At 29.2% G+C, this 8,629-nt stretch overlaps 1 non-coding gene across 1 annotated transcript; it reads left to right on the forward strand.

Annotated features, from left to right (window-relative positions):
* Positions 1 to 8,234: 8,234 nt before the first annotated feature.
* LOC139886926 (small nucleolar RNA R71) lies at positions 8,235 to 8,341 on the forward strand. Its single transcript, XR_011772786.1, has one exon. It is a non-coding gene; the product is annotated as a small nucleolar RNA R71 (small nucleolar RNA).
* The last annotated feature ends 288 nt before the right edge of the window (positions 8,342 to 8,629 follow it).

An 8,629-nucleotide genomic window follows, 5' to 3' on the forward strand; every position in this document is an offset into this window, starting at 1 on the left:
GTTGCATTAGAGTCGTTGAGATCATCAAGATTATTATTAAATCAGTTATAGTTAGATATATTATAAAATGGTATGCATGATGTCAAATTTCGTTGTAATGAAAGATTGTCTTTTCAAAAACGAATGCAATGTTTGTAAAATGTATCATATAGAGGTCAAGTATCTCGTGATGTAATCAACTGTTGTGAATCGTTTATAATCGATATGGACTTTGTCCGGATGGATTAGGACGGGTCTCTACAGTTGGTATCAGAGCGGTGGTCTTAGCGAACCAGGTCTTGCATTAGTGTGTCTAACTGATAGTCGTTAGGATGCATTAGTGAGTCTGGACTTCGACCGTGTCTGCATGTTAAAAGTTTTGCTTATCATTTTTATCGAAAATTATCTGCTTATCATCCTTAGAAAATTACCTGCTCATTATTCTTAGTCTAGACACATTTTACTGAATTGACTGCATGAATAGTGTATAGACAAAATTCATATTTTAGCGTATCTGACAATTCATATCTTAGTGTATCTGTTACTGTAGACCTTGCCTGATATCTCTCGTAAATTTCTCCTTAATTTAAGGGATCCTGGTACTATATATATCTATGCAAATTATGCATTGAGAATACCATATAACTATCAATTGTTGTCACTAAACTCTTCATACCAAAAATCTTTCCTGAGATCGCGTAAGATGGCCTCTACAAATCGACCAAGTTCCTCTGACTCCGAAGACAGCGTGACAGGAGCACACCAACCAATCAACTACCGTGATTACTGGAGAAAATGGGGGTGGGTTCTCGACATACTCACCCTATGGAGAAAGGAAGAAGGTACTCCATATCATGAATCAAATCTACCACCTAACCTTGGAGTACTTGACCCGCTTACCGGCGAACCCGTTCGCAATACCGTTTATACCCTATTTGCAAGAATTTTTCGTCTTGAAACTATCATTAACGGAACTAGAGAAGATATCCGACCTATACCTCACATTGATAAACAACCAGGGTTAGTAGATTGAGTTAGAGAACTCCGAGCTCGAGTATTAACTTTAGAGAGCACGGTATACAATTTGCAATCATCAACAGTATCACCAACACCAGTAACATCACCAGCCTCAGCACCAATGGCACCAGTACCACCAACAACCCAAGTTTCAACAATCCATGCCTCAACATCTCATTTTGTACCTCGAGTATAATTATCGTTCCACGAATCATTCTACATCATTTATCTTCGTTCGACATGACGATTATGTAAACTCTAATGTTTTAGAGATTATGTATCATAGTTCTAATCGTAAATCTGATGAGTTTAATATCACATTGACTCATTAAATCCATAATTACATCTGAAGAAAATATATATGTAAATATATTTTCATAAAGATTGTGATTAAAAATTCTTTCGTACAAACTGTTAATGGTAAAAATATTTTAACGGGTAGGTAATACCCGAGAAATATTTAAGATTTCACATTAATAAGTTACATTGTACATTCTTCGAATCTGATTCAACGGTCGATTACCATCCTACCTACATCTATCGATATACGAATCCGTTCACCACAGAATAACCATTTTCATTCAAATTCAATTTCATATTTGGATTTTTACTTACCAGAATCCAACAAGTGGCATAATGATGAAATAATGGACACAATAAAAATTGATTAGAAACAGACTAATTAACAATATGGAATTTTGTTAAGAAACCACGCTAACTGTTCCAGCTAACTGTTCCTAGCTAACTGATTACATTCTATTTATCACATTTTATTTATCGCAATTTAATTATCGTAATTTACATTTCTGCCATTTTATTTATTGTCATCTAATTTCTGTTATTTACTTTACGCACTTTATTTATCGTTATTTAATTCCTGTTATTTATTTTACGCACTTTAAATATCGGGACACGTATACAAGGTTTTGACATATCATATCGACGCATCTATATATATTATTTGGAATCACCATAGACACTCTATATGCAGTAATGATCGAGTTCTCTATACAGGATTGAGGTTGATTCTATAATAATATATATACTTTGAGTTGTGATCGAGTCTGAGACATGTACACGGGTCTCGATACGTATTAATTAATTCGAATATTATATATTAAGCTATATATGTATTATCGGACTGTTAATTGTGGACTATCAAATATGGACTGTCGAAATTGGACAATTAAAATGAATTAAAATATTGATTATAACATATGAAACTAAACATTTCTTCAAGTTTGCCACTTGATCTCATCTTAAACCTCATCTGTATCTTGACGATTACAATCTGCGTTCAAACCTTTCATGATTCTTGAAAACACCTCAATCGATAGGATGAATCAACCGCACTTTATCTACAGAAGGAAAGATTTATGCATATAGTTATGCACCTGAGAAACTCTCGGCAACTGAGTAAAAGTTTAACACGTAACCGCGTTAGATTCTTTGGCATTTATTAGCAAAAATAATTTTTGCGATCCTTTTTCAAAGTAGCCAATTTTGTCACAGCTCCAGCAAGTCAACTTCGACTTTTCATTCGAAGTAACGTTACTATAATCCTGTTATATATACGATTACCCTTTTGATACCGGAGAATTATTTTATATTCCACCATATTACCAGCAGACGTACCAGCAATCTCGTTGCTTCTTGGCTTAGATCTCTCTGACAAATCATTATATTTATTCATTGAAACCCTATCATATACTCATCCGCATCTTGTAACGAGAACTGCCATACCAATTACCGGGAATCAGCAATCAGTACTTTGAAAACTCACATCATATCTACAACAATAGTTATATGTATGACATTTATCTCTTAGAATTATGATCTCTCATTCTGAAATTCTGAAAAGCACTCTGTCACAAATCAATACTATGAATGTTGAAAAAGTTGAATGAAGCAGCAGAAACCATAGACAACCGTAAACAACCTTAATCATCGGAAATTTGATGATAAAGAATAGTATGTTGGAAAAGCTCAGAAAAATTGGAACTGGAAAATGGATTGAGCTAACCACGAAGGAGACCAAGGACAAATACAAAGACCATACCCTATATTCAAAGAATCCAGATAATTCTGGATCCGTTGAAATCTTTAGAGAATATTTTGCTCTGAGGTCATGTCAAAATTTTGCGGAAAATCTTTCTCTATCAACCATCAAACTTAGAAATTACAAAATATCATCATCAATATCTTCGATATTTCTGAGGATATTTTCATAAATATTCTCGTCCGAAATTATATACCTCTTCGTGCTTCCTGTGTATCATTATATTGGAAACATTCAATATAAAATCTAGTACCGAAAAGCGGATTATGCGAAACTATGAAGGAAACCGTGGTCAAATCACAAAGAATAAGTTTGACTTCAAAGAATCCAAATGATTCTGTTTCTAATGAAATCTTTAGCGAATACCTTACTTTCGAATCTAAACCCTTACGGATAAATCTTCTTCATCATCCTTCGATATTAGAAATTCCAAGATATCATCGTATCTTTCATTATAAATATTCTCCATATTTCTGAAGATATTTTTATAATTATTCTTATCTGAAATCATTAATCTCTTCGTGCTATCAGTGCTACATTATATAGAAACTGATAGTTTCTATATTCTGTAAACTTTCGAGCTTAAAATATGAATGATTATTGAAGTAATGTTGGGAACTGATGCATGAGTTAGTATAATATAATGACACTTGATCAACGTGATTATATTACAGTAAGTCATGCTGAGTTTCTAAATGGAACATGATGATTCACAGACCATACCATCACCATGTACCATGTTACATAACCCTTTCATTCTGCTTAACTTCAGAACATATCAAGAAAGTATATTCTTGATAGTTCTATTCTCAGTGATTCTGGTAATTTGACAAATCAAATTGTGCCATTATGTTCTTTCTTGTTTGGAACATTAAGTTCATTCGAAGCCCCATACTTACGAATTCTGGACCGTTACTCGCTTTACTAGAGATCGAGAAGATAATAAGAAGGCAAAGTGTTCCAAAATATAAGAGGAAATGTAAAGCCCAATAATAACACGAAGGTTATAAACCGTGGATATTAATATGAGCAACGATATAAAGACACGGTATAATAAAGAATAGTATCACCCCAAGGTAATAGCAGAAGTAGACAGATTTTTCTGATGGAAGATTGAAAGAAGGATGACAGAAATGATAATTAGGAAAATCACAAGGATTAGAACGGGATATAGCATTTTCATCATTTGGATGTATGAACTAAGAAAGAAAGTATAGGAATGGTGAGAATAATGGAACAGAAGAGTTTAATTTTATAGTGGAAAAAAAATCAGACAGAGTAATCAAGGTAGATTTCCGCATTAATTATAGAGATCTTAATTTCCTTATTCGCTGAAGAATCAAATCTTTTAGATTTCGAAGATTTTCTTTAAATCCCTTGAATTCTGGAATTCAACCCCGACTCTGTCAAAAGTTAATATGAATCTTTACTTTCCTATTTCACTCTTTGGCGATAGTTTCGTTCGTGCTCTTCGAATAATCGAATTATTTTTGTATTATTCTGTAATGATGAAAAATCAATTTATCAACTCATATTCGTAATGAAAACATTTTTATTGTTAGCCATGACCACCTCACTCAAATTTCGGGACGAAATTTCTTTAACGGGTAGGTACTGTGATGACCCGGGAATTTTCGACCAAATTTAAACTTTAATCTTTATATGTTTTCGACACGATAAGCAAAGTCTGTAATGTTGAGTCTCAAAAACTTTGAACTATGTTCATGTATACATTTGATCTTTGACTAATCCCGACGATTCACGAATAATTATTTGTAAATAAATATGTATAAATATCAGTATTGATAATAATTTGAAATTATAAGAATATAAATTTAAACATTGAGATAAAATAAGTTATTATATATAAAAATTAAATATTATAAAATATTAATATATTAAAGTTAATTACAAATTAAAAACATAGTTGTTATACTAAGGATATTATTATTACTTTCATGAGTATTATCAATACTAATATTATTATTAAAACCAGTAATATTAATAGTATTATTTTCAATATATAACATATAGACATGAAATTTGTTGTATAAATTATTATAGTATTATTATTAATATTATTATTATCATTAATAATATTAGTATTATTATAAATAATATTATTGTTATAAATCCCATAGTTATGGTTATCATTATTATTATTAAAAAAATAATATTATTATTATTATCATTAGATTACCATAAATTTTATTATTAATAGTTATGATATTAGGAATATTATTATTATTGTTATATGTATTAATTAAAAAGTTTAGTTATTAAAGATAAATAAAGATATACACAAATATTAGGACTAAATATATAAATATAGATATAATTAAATAATATTCAAATAAATTGCAAATCAAAACAGATAGTACTCGATATATAGATATCACAATATGTTATTTTTTTTTTCTTTTCATATCTCTATTCTACATGTGAGTGTGTTGACTTTGTTACACCAAAATACAAAAACCCGTGAGTTACCAGTGTATTACTTGTTTATTCAGATTCATTAAAGATATTAAACTACTGCTATTGTGAAAGAGAAACCACATTCAATAACTCTGTTATATTTTTTTTTCTTTTTCGTAAACCCATTTTATCTATAATCGAATTTCTGATCAAACTACAAAATCTAATAACACAGTTGTGTTAGGAATCATATATGTAAACTTCCTGTAAAACCTCAAATCCCAATTGTTTATATCGAGTTAGAATTTCGGAGTCAAAGGTTTTTGAAATAAAAGTCAAACAAATTGTTCTTGAGGAAATTCGAACTCGTTTTGATGATTCAAGTCCAATTGAAGATTCCGTTAGTTTCTATAAGCAATTTGCAAACAAATTCGTGTTATAACAATTTCCTAAAACTCTATAAAAATCGAAAAACATTTTTTTATCTAAAAGCTGCGACAGCAGCATTTGTTTTTATTTATTTTATTTATTTATTTATTTATTTTATTGTTAATCCAATTAATTTCAGTTGAGTGTTTCTGTGTTGGATTCGAATTGATAAAATAGATGGTAAACCAATTGATTGGTTATAGATTGATTTTGGTCGTATGATTTAAGGAAGAAGGAGATGAGTAAACTAGAAAACAGAAATATAAAATGAGTTATATTTATATTCTTTGGGTAGAATTTCAGAAAAACATGATTGGAAGAGTGGTCTTAAGTATTGATTGGGTAGCGAGGGGTCTCGGGTTCAATTCCGGGCTGGGACATTCTTTTTGTTGAAAGCTTATTAAGGTAGTTCTTTTATTTCTATTATGATTATTATTATTATAAATATGATTATTATAGTTATTGTTATTAATATTAGTATTGTAATTATTATTGTTAAGATTAAGAATACTACTAATATATGTAATAAATATCAATTATCAATTATTATTATTATTTGGTATTAGTAATATTATGAATATCATTAATATGGTTATTACTATCATTAGCGTTATTACTAGTATTATATTTTTAGTATTATTATTAATAATACTATAAATATTATCATCATTGATAATATTATTACTTTGTAATGTCTTTATGTATTTTTGTTATTATAGTTACTAATATTGTTATTAACTTTATCATATTAATATTGTATGTATTATTAATAACATTACCAAAAATTATCATTTTAAGTATTATTATCACTAGTATGATTATGATTATTATTATTATCATTTTATAAATATTAGAACTATTATTATTAACATAAGTATATTATTATTATTAGTATCATTTTCTATAATTATTAGAATTGTTAGTATTGGCATAAGTATTATTATTAATATTATCACCTTTATTAAAATGATTATCATTAACGAGTATTGTTATTATTAAAAATTAATATAATCATTACTAAAAAGTATCATTGATTTTAATATGTATTTTTTATATATATATATAAAAACTATTATAAATACTATTAATATTATTATTAAGAAAATTATAATTTTATCAGTATACTTATTTTAGTATTATTATAACTATATTATGTAGACAAAAGATTTCTTAAATAAAAAGATATATAATATAAAACTTAACTATATTAAAAATTGTTGTTTATTTAAATATATATAAAATAACATATAATTTATCAATATAAAAATTAATTCACTAATAATAATATATATATTCGATTATGATTATATATGTATTAATGAATAATCAAATGATATAGGTTCGTGAATCCGAGGCCAACCCTGCATTGTTCAATATTGTCATATGTATTTTTACTACAAAATACATTAGGTGAGTTTCATTATTCCCTTTTTATATACATTTTGGGCTGAGAATACATGCAAATACTTTATTAACTGTTTTACAATATTTATATGCGTGAGTTTCATCTGCCTTTTTACCCTTTATATTTTTGGGCTGAGAATACATGCGCAATTTTTATAAATGTTTTACGAATTAGACACAAGTGATCGAAACTACATTGTATGGTTGAATTATCGAAATCGAATATGCCCTTTTTATTAAGTCTGGTAATCTAAGAATTAGGGAACAGACACCCTAATTGACGCGAACTCTAAAGATAGATCTATCGGGCCCAACAAGCCCCATCCAAAGTACAGGATGCTTTAGTACTTCGAAATTAATATCATGTCCGAAGGAGGATCTCGGAATGATGGGGATATTCTTATATACATATTATGAATGTCGGTTACCAGGTGTTCAATCCATATGAATGATATTTTTGTCTCTATGCATGGGACGTATGTTTATGAGAAATGAAAATATGAAATCTTGTGGTCTATTAAAATTATGAAATGATTATTTATGTTAAACTAATGAACTCACCAACCTTTTGGTTGACACTTTAAAGCATGTTTATTCTCAGGTACGAAAGAAATCTTCCGCTGTGAAATTGCTCATTTTAAAGATATTACTTGAAGTCATTCATGACATATTTCAAAAGACGTTGCATTAGAGTCGTTGAGATCATCAAGATTATTATTAAATCAGTTATAGTTAGATATATTATAAAATGGTATGCATGCCGTCAAATTTCGTTGTAATGAAAGATTGTCTTTTCAAAAACGAATGCAATGTTTGTAAAATGTATCATATAGAGGTCAAGTATCTCGTGATGTAATCAACTATTGTGAATCGTTTATAATCGATATGGAATTCGTCCGGATGGATTAGGACGGGTCTCTACATGTCTAAACCATGTTGTGGACATCCTCTCAATAACTTTCTAAATCTTGTCCATGCCTCATATAATGTTTCATTTGGCTTTTGCGCGAACGTAACAATTTCTCCTTGAAGTCTCACGGCTTTAGATGCCGAAAAGAATTGTTTAAGAAATTTTTCAACTAAAACGTCCCATGTATCAATCGACCCTTCAGGTAACGATTCTAACCAATCTTTGGCTTCTCCCTTTAAAGTCCAGGGAAATAACATGAGATAGATCTGTTCATCCTCAACTTCTCTGATTTTGAAAAGAGTACAAATCCTGTTAAAGGTTCGAAGATGTTCATTTGGATCTTCTTTTGGCGTACCACTATATTGGCATTGATTAGTTACTATGTGTAGGATTTGTCCTTTGATTTCATAATC

This window comes from Rutidosis leptorrhynchoides, chromosome 1 (genome assembly GCF_046630445.1).
Source record: "Rutidosis leptorrhynchoides isolate AG116_Rl617_1_P2 chromosome 1, CSIRO_AGI_Rlap_v1, whole genome shotgun sequence".
NCBI lineage: Eukaryota > Viridiplantae > Streptophyta > Magnoliopsida > Asterales > Asteraceae > Rutidosis > Rutidosis leptorrhynchoides.